This window comes from Pleurodeles waltl, chromosome 2_1 (assembly GCF_031143425.1).
Source record: "Pleurodeles waltl isolate 20211129_DDA chromosome 2_1, aPleWal1.hap1.20221129, whole genome shotgun sequence".
NCBI classification, from domain to species: Eukaryota; Metazoa; Chordata; class Amphibia; order Caudata; family Salamandridae; genus Pleurodeles; species Pleurodeles waltl.
This window is the reverse complement of record NC_090438.1, coordinates 401,391,028-401,404,343: the sequence shown is the minus strand read 5'-3', so window position 1 is coordinate 401,404,343 and position 13,316 is coordinate 401,391,028.

Genomic DNA, 13,316 nt, shown 5'->3' with positions numbered 1-13,316 from the left:
ACCTCAATTGGCTAAAAAAACAAATTTTCATCACATTTCGGTGACAGAAAGTTCTGGAATCTGAGAGGAGCCACAAATTTCCTTCCACCCAGCGTTCCCCCAAGTCTCCCGATAAACATGATACCTCACTTGTGTGGGTAGGCCTAGCGCCCGCGACAGGAAATGCCCCAAAACGCAACATGGACACATCACATTTTTTTACAGAAAACAGAGGTGTTTTTTGCAAAGTGCCTACCTGTAGATTTTGGCCTCTAGCTCAGCCGGCACCTAGGGAAACCTACCTAACCTGTGCATTTTTGAAAACTAGAGACCTAGGGGAATCCAAGATGGGGTGACTTGTGGGGCTCTGGCCAGGTTCTGTTACCCAGAATCCTTTGCAAACCTCAAAATTTTGCTAAAAAAAATACATTTTCCTCACATTTTGGTGACAGAAAGTTCTGGAATCTGAGAGGAGACACAAATTTCCTTCCACCCAGCGTTCCCCCAAGTCTCCCGATAAACATGATACCTCACTTGTGTGAGTAGGCCTAGCGCCCGCGACAGGAGATGCCCCAAAACGCAACATGGACACATCACATTTTTTTAAAGAAAACAGAGGTGTTTTTTGCAAAGTGCCTACCTGTAGATTTTGGCCTCTAGCTCAGCCGGCACCTAGGGAAACCTACCAAACCTGTGCATTTTTGAAAACCAGAGACCTAGGGGAATCCAAGATAGGGGGACTTGTGGGGCTCTGACCAGGTTCTGTTACCCAGAATCCTTTGCAAACCTCAAAATGTGGCTAAACAAACACATTTTCCTCACATTTCGGTGACAGAAAGTTCTGGAATCTGAGAGGAGCCACAAATTTCCTTCCACCCAGCGTTCCCCCAAGTCTCCCGATAAACATGATACCTCACTTGTGTGGGTAGGCCTAGAGCCCGCGACAGGAAATGCCCCAAAACGCAACATGGACACATCACATTTTTTGAAAGAAAACAGAGGTGTTTTTTGCAAAGTGCCTACCTGTAGATTTTGGCCTCTAGCTCAGCCAGAACCTAGGGAAACCTACCAAACCTGTGCATTTTTGAAAACTAGAGACCTAGGGGAATCCAAGATAGGGGGACTTGTGGGGCTCTGACCAGGTTCTGTTACCCAGAATGCTTTGCAAACCTCAATTGGCTAAAAAAACACATTTTCATCACATTTCGGTGACAGAAAGTTCTGGAATCTGAGAGGAGCCACAAATTTCCTTCCACCCAGCGTTCCCCCAAGTCTCCCGATAAACATGATACCTCACTTGTGTGGGTAGGCCTAGCGCCCGCGACAGGAAATGCCCCAAAACGCAATATGGACACATCACATTTTTTTACAGAAAACAGAGGTGTTTTTTGCCAAGTGCCTACCTGTAGATTTTGGCCCATAGCTCAGCCAGCACCTAGGGAAAGCTACCAAACCTGTGCATTTTTGAAAACTAGAGACCTAGGGTGATCCATGATGGGGTGACTTGTGGGTCTCTGACAAGGTTCTGTTACCCAGAATCCTTTGCAAACCTCAAAATGTGGCTAAACAAACACATTTTCCTCACATTTTGGTGACAGAAAGTTCTGGAATCAGAGAGGAGCCACAAATTTCCTTCCTCGGAGCGTTCCCCCAAGTCTCCCGATAAAAATGATACCTCACTTGTGTGGGTAGGCCTAGCGCTCGCGATAGGAAATGCCCCAAAACGCAACATGGACACATCACATTTTTTTAAAGAAAACAGAGGTGTTTTTTGCAAAGTGCCTACCTGTAGATTTTGGCCTCTAGCTCAGCCGGCACCTAGGGAAACCTACCAAACCTGTGCATTTTTGAAAACTAGAGACCTAGGGGAATCCAAGATAGATGGACTTGTGGGGCTCTGACCAGGTTCTGTTACCCAGAATGCTTTGCAAACCTCAATTGGCTAAAAAAACAAATTTTCATCACATTTCGGTGACAGAAAGTTCTGGAATCTGAGAGGAGCCACAAATTTCCTTCCACCCAGCGTTCCCCCAAGTCTCCCGATAAACATGATACCTCACTTGTGTGGGTAGGCCTAGCGCCCGCGACAGGAAATGCCCCAAAACGCAACATGGACACATCACATTTTTTGAAAGAAAACAGAGGTTTTTTTTTCAAAGTGCCTACTTGTAGATTTTGGCCTCTAGCTCAGCCGGCACCTAGGGAAACCTACCAAACCTGTGCATTTTTGAAAACTAGAGACCTAGGGGAATCCAAGATAGGGTGACTTGTGGGGCTCTGACCAGGTTCTGTTACCCAGAATGCTTTGCAAACCTAAATTGGCTAAAAAAACACATTTTCATCACATTTCGGTGACAGAAAGTTCTGGAATCTGAGAGGAGCCACAAATTTCCTTCCACCCAGCGTTCCCCCAAGTCTCCCGATAAACATGATACCTCACTTGTGTGGGTAGGCCTAGCGCCCGCGATAGGAAATGCCCCAAAACGCAACATGGACACATCACATTTTTTTAAAGAAAACAGAGGTGTTTTTTGCAAAGTGCCTACCTGTAGATTTTGGCCTCTAGCTCAGCCGGCACCTAGGGAAACCTACCAAACCTGTGCATTTTTGAAAACCAGAGACCTAGGAGAATCCAAGATAGGGGGACTTGTGGGGCTCTGACCAGGTTCTGTTACCCAGAATCCTTTGCAAACCTCAAAATGTGGCTAAACAAACACATTTTCCTCACATTTCGGTGACAGAAAGTTCTGGAATCTGAGAGGAGCCACAAATTTCCTTCCACCCAGCGTTCCCCCAAGTCTCCCGATAAACATGATACCTCACTTGTGTGGGTAGGCCTAGCGCCCGCGACAGGAAATGCCCCAAAACGCAACATGGACACATCACATTTTTTGAAAGAAAACAGAGGTGTTTTTTGCAAAGTGCCTACCTGTAGATTTTGGCCTCTAGCTCAGCCGGCACTAGGGAAACCTACCAAACCTGTGCATTTTTGAAAACCAGAGACCTAGGGGAATCCAAGATGGGGGGACTTGTGGGGCTCTGACCAGGTTCTGTTACCCAGAATCCTTTGCAAACCTCAAAATGTGGCTAAACAAACACATTTTCCTCACATTTTGGTGACAGAAAGTTCTGGAATCATAGAGGAGCCACAAATTTCCTTCCACCCAGCATTCCCCCAAGTCTCCCGATAAAAATGATACCTCACTTGTGTGGGTAGGCCTAGCGCCCGCGACAGGAAATGCCCCAAAACGCAATGTGGACACATCCCATTTTTTTTTACAGAAAACAGAGGTGTTTTTTGCAAAGTGCCTACCTGTAGATTTTGGCCTCTAGCTCAGCCGGCACCTAGGGAAACCTACTAAACCTGTGCTTTTTTAAAAACTAGAGACCTAGGGGAATCCAAGATGGGGTGACTTATGGGGCTCTGGCCAGGTTCTGTTACCCAGAATCCTTTGCAAACCTCAAAATTTGGCTAAAAAAAATACATTTTCCTCACATTTTGGTGACAGAAAGTTCTGGAATCTGAGAGGAGACACAAATTTCCTTCCACCCAGCGTTCCCCCAAGTCTCTCGATAAACATGATACCTCACTTGTGTGAGTAGGCCTAGCGCCCGCGACAGGAAATGCCCCAAAACGCAACATGGACACATCACATTTTTTGAAAGAAAACAGAGGTGTTTTTTGCAAAGTGCCTACCTGTAGATTTTGGCCTCTAGCTCAGCCGGCACCTAGGGAAACCTACCAAACCTGTGCATTTTTGAAAACTAGAGACCTAGGGGAATCCAAGATAGGGGGACTTGTGGGGCTCTGACCAGGTTCTGTTACCCAGAATGCTTTGCAAACCTAAATTGGCTAATAAAACACATTTTCATCACATTTCGGTGACAGAAAGTTCTGGAATCTGAGAGGAGCCACAAATTTCCTTCCACCCAGCTTTCCCCCAAGTCTCCCGATAAACATGATACCTCACTTGTGTGGGTAGGCCTAGCGCCCGCGACAGGAAATGCCCCAAAACGCAACATGGACACATCACATTTTTTGAAAGAAAACAGAGGTGTTTTTTGCAAAGTGCCTACCTGTAGATTTTGGCCTCTAGCTCAGCCGGAACCTAGGGAAACCTACCAAACCTGTGCATTTTTGAAAACCAGAGACCTAGGGGAATCCAAGATAGGGGGACTTGTGGGGCTCTGACCAGGTTCTGTTACCCAGAATCCTGTGCAAACCTCAAAATGTGGCTAAACAAACACATTTTCCTCACATTTTGGTGACAGAAAGTTCTGGAATCAGAGAGGAGCCACAAATTTCCTTCCACCCAGCATTCCCCCAAGTCTCCCGATAAAAATGATACCTCACTTGTGTGGGTAGGCCTAGCGCCCGCCACAGGAAATGCCCCAAAACGCAATGTGGACACATCCCATTTTTTTTTTTACAGAAAACAGAGGTGTTTTTTGCAAACTGCCTACCTGTAGATTTTGGCCCATAGCTCAGCCAGCACCTAGGGAAACATACCAAACCTGTGCATTTTTTAAAACTAGAGACCTAGGGGGATCCATGATGGGGTGACTTGAGGGTCTCTGACCAGGTTCTGTTACCCAGAATCCTTTGCAAACCTCAAAATTTGGCAAAACAAACACATTTTCCTCACATTTTGGTGACAGAAAGTTCTGGAATCTGAGAGGAGCCACAAATTTCCTTCCACGTAGCGTTCCCCCAAGTCTCCCGATAAACATGATACCTCACTTGTGTGGGTAGGCCTAGCGCCCGCGACAGGAAATGCCCCAAAACGCAACATGGACACATCACATTTTTTGAAAAAAAACAGAGGTGTTTTTTGCAAAGTGCCTACCTGTAGATTTTGGCCTCTAGTTCAGCCGGCACCTAGGGAAACCTACCAAACCTGTGCATTTTTTAAAACTAGAGACCTAGGGGAATCCAAGATAGGGGGACTTGTGGGGCTCTGACCAGGTTCTGTTACCCAGAATCCTTTGCAAACCTCAAAATGTGGCTAAACAAACACATTTTCCTCACATTTTGGTGACAGAAGGTTCTGGAATCAGAGAGGAGCCACAAATTTCCTTCCACCCAGCGGTCCCCCAAGTCTCCTGATAAAAATGATACCTCACTTGTGTGAGTAGGCCTAGCGCCCGCGACAGGAAATGCCCCAAAACGCAATGTGGACACATCCCATTTTTTTTACAGAAAACAGAGGTGTTTTTTGCAAAGTGCCTACCTGTAGATTTTGGCCTCTAGCTCATCCGGCACCTAGGGAAACCTACTAAACCTGTGCATTTTTAAAAACTAGAGACCTAGGGGAATCCAAGATGGGGTGACTTGTGGGGCTCTGACCAGGTTCTGTTACCCAGAATCCTTTGCAAATCTCAAAATTTGGCTAAATAAAATACATTTTCCTCACATTTCGGTGACAGAAAGTTCTGGAATCTGAGAGGAGCCACAAATTTCCTTCCACGCAGCGTTCCCCCAAGTCTCCCGATAAACATGATACCTCACTTGTGTGGGTAGGCCTAGCGCCCGCGACAGGAAATGCCCCAAAATGCAACATGGACACATCACATTTTTTTAAAGAAAACAGAGGTGTTTTTTGCAAAGTGCCTACCTGTAGATTTTGGCCTCTAGCTCAGCCGGCACCTAGGGAAACCTACCAAACCTGAGCATTTTTTAAAACTAGAGACTAAGGAGAATCCAAGATGGGTTGACTTGTGGGGCTCTGACCAGGTTCTGTTACCCAGAATCCTTTGCAAACCTCAAAATGTTGCTCTAAAAACACATTTTCCTCACATTTTGGTGAGAGAAAGTTCTGGAATCAGAGAGGAGCCACAAATGTCCTTCCTCGCAGCGTTCCCCCAAGTCTCCCGATAAAAATGATACCTCACTTGTGTGGGTAGGCCTAGCGCCCGCGACAGGAAATGCCCCAAAACACAACGTGGACACATCCCATTTTTTGACAGAAAACAGAGGGGTTTTTTGCCAAGTGCCTACCTGTAGATTTTGGCCCATAGCTCAGCCAGCACCTAGGGAAACCTACCAAACCTGTGCATTTTATAAAACTAGAGACCTAGGGGGATCCATGATGGGGTGACTTGTGGGTCTCTGACCAGGTTGTGTTACCCAGAATCCTTTGCAAACCTCAAAATTTGGCAAAACAAACACATTTTCCTCACATTTTGGTGACAGAAAGTTCTGGAATCAGAGAGGAGCCACAAATTTCCTTCCACCCAGCGTTCCCCCAAGTCTCCCGATAAAAATGATACCTCACTTGTGTGGGTAGGCCTAGTGCCCGCGACAGGAAATGCCCCTAAACGCAACGTGGACACATCCCATTTTTTTTACAGAAAACAGAGGTGTTTTTTGCAAAGTGCCTACCTGTAGATTTTGGCCTCTAGCTCAGCCGGCACCTAGGGAAACCTACTAAACCTGTGCATTTTTTTAAACTAGAGACCTAGGCGAATCCAAGGTGAGGTGACTTGTGGGGGCTCTGACCAGGTTCTGTTACCCAGAATCCTTTGCAAACCTCAAAATTTGGCTAAAAAAATACATTTTCCTCACATTTCGGTGACTGAAAGTTCTGGAATCTGAGAGGAGCCACAAATTTCCTTCCACCCAGCGTTCCCCCAAGTCTCCCGATAAACATTATACCTCACTTGTGTGGGTAGGCCTAGCGCCCGCGACAGGAAATGCCCCAAAACGCAACATGGACACATCACATTTTTTTAAAGAAAACAAAAGTGGTTTTTGCAACGTGCCTACCTGTAGATTTTGGCCTCTAGCTCAGCCGGCACCTAGGGAAACCTACTAAACCTGTGCTTTTTTAAAAACTAGAGACCTAGGGGAATCCAAGATGGGGTGACTTATGGGGCTCTGGCCAGGTTCTGTTACCCAGAATCCTTTGCAAACCTCAAAATTTGGCTAAAAAAAATACATTTTCCTCACATTTTGGTGACAGAAAGTTCTGGAATCTGAGAGGAGACACAAATTTCCTTCCACCCAGCGTTCCCCCAAGTCTCTCGATAAACATGATACCTCACTTGTGTGAGTAGGCCTAGCGCCCGCGACAGGAAATGCCCCAAAACGCAACATGGACACATCACATTTTTTGAAAGAAAACAGAGGTGTTTTTTGCAAAGTGCCTACCTGTAGATTTTGGCCTCTAGCTCAGCCGTCACCTAGGGAAACCTACCAAACCTGTGCATTTTTGAAAACTAGAGACCTAGGGGAATCCAAGATAGGGGGACCTGTGGGGCTCTGACCAGGTTCTGTTACCCAGAATGCTTTGCAAACCTAAATTGGCTAATAAAACACATTTTCATCACATTTCGGTGACAGAAAGTTCTGGAATCTGAGAGGAGCCACAAATTTCCTTCCACCCAGCTTTCCCCCAAGTCTCCCGATAAACATGATACCTCACTTGTGTGGGTAGGCCTAGCGCCCGCGACAGGAAATGCCCCAAAACGCAACATGGACACATCACATTTTTTGAAAGAAAACAGAGGTGTTTTTTGCAAAGTGCCTACCTGTAGATTTTGGCCTCTAGCTCAGCCGGCACCTAGGGAAACCTACCAAACCTGTGCATTTTTGAAAACCAGAGACCTAGGGGAATCCAAGATAGGGGGACTTGTGGGGCTCTGACCAGGTTCTGTTACCCAGAATCCTGTGCAAACCTCAAAATGTGGCTAAACAAACACATTTTCCTCACATTTTGGTGACAGAAAGTTCTGGAATCAGAGAGGAGCCACAAATTTCCTTCCACCCAGCATTCCCCCAAGTCTCCCGATAAAAATGATACCTCACTTGTGTGGGTAGGCCTAGCGCCCGCCACAGGAAATGCCCCAAAACGCAATGTGGACACATCCCATTTTTTTTTTTACAGAAAACAGAGGTGTTTTTTGCAAACTGCCTACCTGTAGATTTTGGCCCATAGCTCAGCCAGCACCTAGGGAAACCTACCAAACCTGTGCATTTTTTAAAACTAGAGACCTAGGGGGATCCATGATGGGGTGACTTGAGGGTCTCTGACCAGGTTCTGTTACCCAGAATCCTTTGCAAACCTCAAAATTTGGCAAAACAAACACATTTTCCTCACATTTTGGTGACAGAAAGTTCTGGAATCTGAGAGGAGCCACAAATTTCCTTCCACCCAGCGTTCCCCCAAGTCTCCCGATAAACATGATACCTCACTTGTGTGGGTAGGCCTAGCGCCCGCGACAGGAAATGCCCCAAAACGCAACATGGACACATCACATTTTTTGAAAGAAAACAGAGGTGTTTTTTGCAAAGTGCCTACCTGTAGATTTTGGCCTCTAGTTCAGCCGGCACCTAGGGAAACCTACCAAACCTGTGCATTTTTTAAAACTAGAGACCTAGGGGAATCCAAGATAGGGGGACTTGTGGGGCTCTGACCAGGTTCTGTTACCCAGAATCCTTTGCAAACCTCAAAATGTGGCTAAACAAACACATTTTCCTCACATTTTGGTGACAGAAGGTTCTGGAATCAGAGAGGAGCCACAAATTTCCTTCCACCCAGCGGTCCCCCAAGTCTCCTGATAAAAATGATACCTCACTTGTGTGAGTAGGCCTAGCGCCCGCGACAGGCAATGCCCCAAAACGCAATGTGGACACATCCCATTTTTTTTACAGAAAACAGAGGTGTTTTTTGCAAAGTGCCTACCTGTAGATTTTGGCCTCTAGCTCATCCGGCACCTAGGGAAACCTACTAAACCTGTGCATTTTTAAAAACTAGAGACCTAGGGGAATCCAAGATGGGGTGACTTGTGGGGCTCTGACCAGGTTCTGTTACCCAGAATCCTTTGCAAATCTCAAAATTTGGCTAAATAAAATACATTTTCCTCACATTTCGGTGACAGAAAGTTCTGGAATCTGAGAGGAGCCACAAATTTCCTTCCACGCAGCGTTCCCCCAAGTCTCCCGATAAACATGATACCTCACTTGTGTGGGTAGGCCTAGCGCCCGCGACAGGAAATGCCCCAAAATGCAACATGGACACATCACATTTTTTTAAAGAAAACAGAGGTGTTTTTTGCAAAGTGCCTACCTGTAGATTTTGGCCTCTAGCTCAGCCGGCACCTAGGGAAACCTACCAAACCTGAGCATTTTTTAAAACTAGAGACTAAGGAGAATCCAAGATGGGTTGACTTGTGGGGCTCTGACCAGGTTCTGTTACCCAGAATCCTTTGCAAACCTCAAAATGTTGCTCTAAAAACACATTTTCCTCACATTTTGGTGAGAGAAAGTTCTGGAATCAGAGAGGAGCCACAAATTTCCTTCCTCGCAGCGTTCCCCCAAGTCTCCCGATAAACATGATACCTCACTTGTGTGGGTAGGCCTAGCGCCCGCGACAGGAAATGCCCCAAAATGCAACATGGACACATCCCATTTTTTGACAGAAAACAGAGGGGTTTTTTGCCAAGTGCCTACCTGTAGATTTTGGCCCATAGCTCAGCCAGCACCTAGGGAAACCTACCAAACCTGAGCATTTTTTAAAACTAGAGACTAAGGAGAATCCAAGATGGGGTGACTTGTGGGTCTCTGACCAGGTTCTGTTACCCAGAATCCTTTGCAAACCTCAAAATGTTGCTCTAAAAACACATTTTCCTCACATTTTGGTGAGAGAAAGTTCTGGAATCAGAGAGGAGCCACAAATTTCCTTCCACCCAGCGTTCCCCCAAGTCTCCCGATAAAAATGATACCTCACTTGTGTGGGTAGGCCTAGTGCCCGCGACAGGAAATGCCCCTAAACGCAACGTGGACACATCCCATTTTTTTTACAGAAAACAGAGGTGTTTTTTGCAAAGTGCCTACCTGTAGATTTTGGCCTCTAGCTCAGCCGGCACCTAGGGAAACCTACCAAACCTGTGCATTTTTTTAAACTAGAGACCTAGGGGAATCCAAGGTGAGGTGACTTGTGGGGGCTCTGACCAGGTTCTGTTACCCAGAATCCTTTGCAAACCTCAAAATTTGGCTAAAAAAATACATTTTCCTCACATTTCGGTGACAGAAAGTTCTGGAATCTGAGAGGAGCCACAAATTTCCTTCCACCCAGCGTTCCCCCAAGTCTCCCGATAAACATGATACCTCACTTGTGTGGGTAGGCCTAGCGCCCGCGACAGGAATTGCCCCAAAACGCAACGTGGACACATCACATTTTTTGAAAGAAAACAGAGTTCTTTTTTGCAAAGTGCCTACCTGTAGATTTTGGCCTCTAGCTCAGTCGGCACCTAGGGAAACCTACCAAACCTGTGCATTTTTGAAAACTAGAGACCTAGGGAAATCCAAGATGGGGTGACTTGTGGGGCTCTGGCCAGGTTCTGTTACCCAGAATCCTTCGCAAACCTCAAAATTTGGCTAAAAAAAAACACATTTTCCTCACATTTCGGTGACAGAAAGATCTGGAATCTGAGAGGAGCCACAAATTTCCTTCCACCCAGCGTTCCCCCAAGTCTCCCGATAAAAATGGTACCTCACTTGTGCGGGTAGGCCTAGCGCCCACGAAAGGAAATGGCCCAAAACACAACTTGGACACATCCCATTTTTTTTTACAGGAAACAGAGGTGTTTTTTGCAAAGTGCCTACCTGTAGATTTTGGCCCATAGCTCAGCCGGCACCTAGGGTAACTTACCAAACCTGTGCATTTTTGAAAACTAGAGACCTAGGGAAATCCAAGATGGGGTGACTTGTGGGGCTCTGGCCAGGTTCTGTTACCCAGAATCCTTTGCAAACCTCAAAATGTGGCTAAACAAACACATTTTCCTCACATTTTGGTGACAGAAAGTTCTGGAATCAGAGAGGAGCCACAAATTTCCTTCCACCCAGCGTTCCCCCAAGTCTCCCGATAAAAATGATACCTCACTTCTGTGGGTAGGCCTAGCGCCCGCAACAGGAAATGCCCCAAAACGCAATGTGGACACATCCCATTTTTTTTTTACAGAAAACAGAGGTGTTTTTTGCAAAGTGCCTACCTGTAGATTTTGGCCTCTAGCTCAGCCGGCACCTAGGGAAACCTACTAAACCTGTGCATTTTTAAAAACTAGAGATCTAGGCGAATCCAAAATGGGGTGACTTGTGGGGCTCTGACCAGGTTCTGTTACCCAGAATCCTTTGCAAACCTCAAAATTTGGCTAAAAAAAATAAATTTTCCTCACATTTCGGTGACAGAAAGTTCTGGAATCTGAGAGGAGCCACAAATTTCCTTCCACCCAGCGTTCCCCCAAGTCTCCCGATAAACATTATACCTCACTTGTGTGGGTAGGCCTAGCGCCCGCGACAGGAAATGCCCCAAAACGCAACATGGACACATCACATTTTTTTAAAGAAAACAAAAGTGTTTTTTGCAACGTGCCTACCTGTAGATTTTGGCCTCTAGCTCAGCCGGCACCTAGGGAAACCTACCAAACCTGTGCATTTTTGAAAACTAGAGACCTAGGGGAATCCAAGATAGGGGGACTTGTGGGTCTCTGGCCAGGTTCTGTTACCCAGAATGCTTTGCAAACCTCAATTGGCTAAAAAAACACATTTTCATCACATTTCGGTGACAGAAAGTTCTGGAATCTGAGAGGAGCCACAAATTTCCTTCCACCCAGCGTTCCCCCAAGTCTCCCGATAAACATGATACCTCACTTGTGTGGGTAGGCCTAGCGCCCTCGACAGGAAATGCCCCAAAACGCAACATGGACACATCACATTTTTTGAAAGAAAACAGAGGTGTTTTTTGCAAAGTGCCTACCTGTAGATTTTGGCCTCTAGCTCAGCCGGCACCTAGGGAAACCTACCAATCCTGTGCATTTTTTAAAACTAGAGACCTAGGGGAATCCAAGATAGGGGGACTTGTGGGGCTCTGACCAGGTTCTGTTACCCAGAATCCTTTGCAAACCTCAAAATGTGGCTAAACAAACACATTTTCCTCACATTTTGGTGACAGAAAGTTGTGGAATCAGAGAGGAGCCACAAATTTCCTTCCACCCAGCATTCCCCCAAGTCTCCCGATAAAAATGATACCTCACTTGTGTGGGTAGGCCTAGCGCCCGCGACAGGAAATGCCCCAAAACGCAATGTGGACACATCCCATTGTTTTCACAGAAAACAGAGGTGTTTTTTGCAAAGTGCCTACCTGTAGATTTTGGCCTCTAGCTCAGCCGGCACCTAGGGAAACCAACTAAACCTGTGCATTTTTAAAAACTAGAGACCTAGGGGAATCCAAGATGGGGTGACTTGTGGGGCTCTGACCAGGTTCTGTTACCCAGAATCCTTTGCAAACCTCAAAATTTGGCTAAAAAAAATATATTTTCCTCACATTTTGGTGACAGAAAGTTCTGGAATCTGAGAGGAGCCACAAATTTCCTTCCACCCAGCGTTCCCCCAAGACTCCCCATAAACATGATACCTCACTTGTGTGGGTAGGCCTAGCGCCCGCGACAGGAAATTCCCCAAAACGCAACATGGACACATCACATTTTTTGAAAGAAAGCAGAGGTGTTTTTTGCAAAGTGCCTACCTGTAGATTTTGGCCTCTAGCTCAGCCGGCACCTAGGGAAACCTACCAAACCTGTGCATTTTTGAAAACTAGAGACCTAGGGGAATCCAAGATAGGGGGACTTGTGGGGCTCTGACCAGGTTCTGTTACCCAGAATGCTTTGCAAACCTCAATTGGCTAAAACAACACATTTTCATCACATTTCGGTGACAGAAAGTTCTGGAATCTGAGAGGAGGCACAAATTTCCGTCCACCCAAGTCTCCCGATAAACATGATACCTCACTTGTGTGGGTAGGCCTAGCGCCCGCGACAGGAAATGCCCCAAAACGCAACATGGACACATCACATTTTTTGAAAGAAAACAGAGGTGTTTTTTGCATAGTGCCTACCTGTAGATTTTGGCCTCTAGCTCAGCCGGCACCTAGGGAAACCTACCAAACCTGTGCATTTTTGAAAATTAGAGACCTAGGGGAATCCAAGATAGGGGGACTTGTGGGGCTCTGACCAGGTTCTGTTACCCAGAATCCTTTGCAAACCTCAAAATGTGGCTAAACAAACACATTTTCCTCACATTTTGGTGACAGAAAGTTCTGGTATCAGAGAGGAGCCACAAATTTCCTTCCACCCAGCGTTCCCCCAAGTCTCCCGATAAAAATTATACCTCACTTGTGTGGGTAGGCCTTGCGCCCGCGACAGGAAATGCCCCAAAACGCAATGTGGACACATCCCATTTTTTTTTACAGAAAACAGAGGTGTTTTTTGCAAAGTGCCTACCTGTAGATTTTGGCCTCTAGCTCAGCCGGCACCTAGGGAAACCTACTAAACCTGTGCAT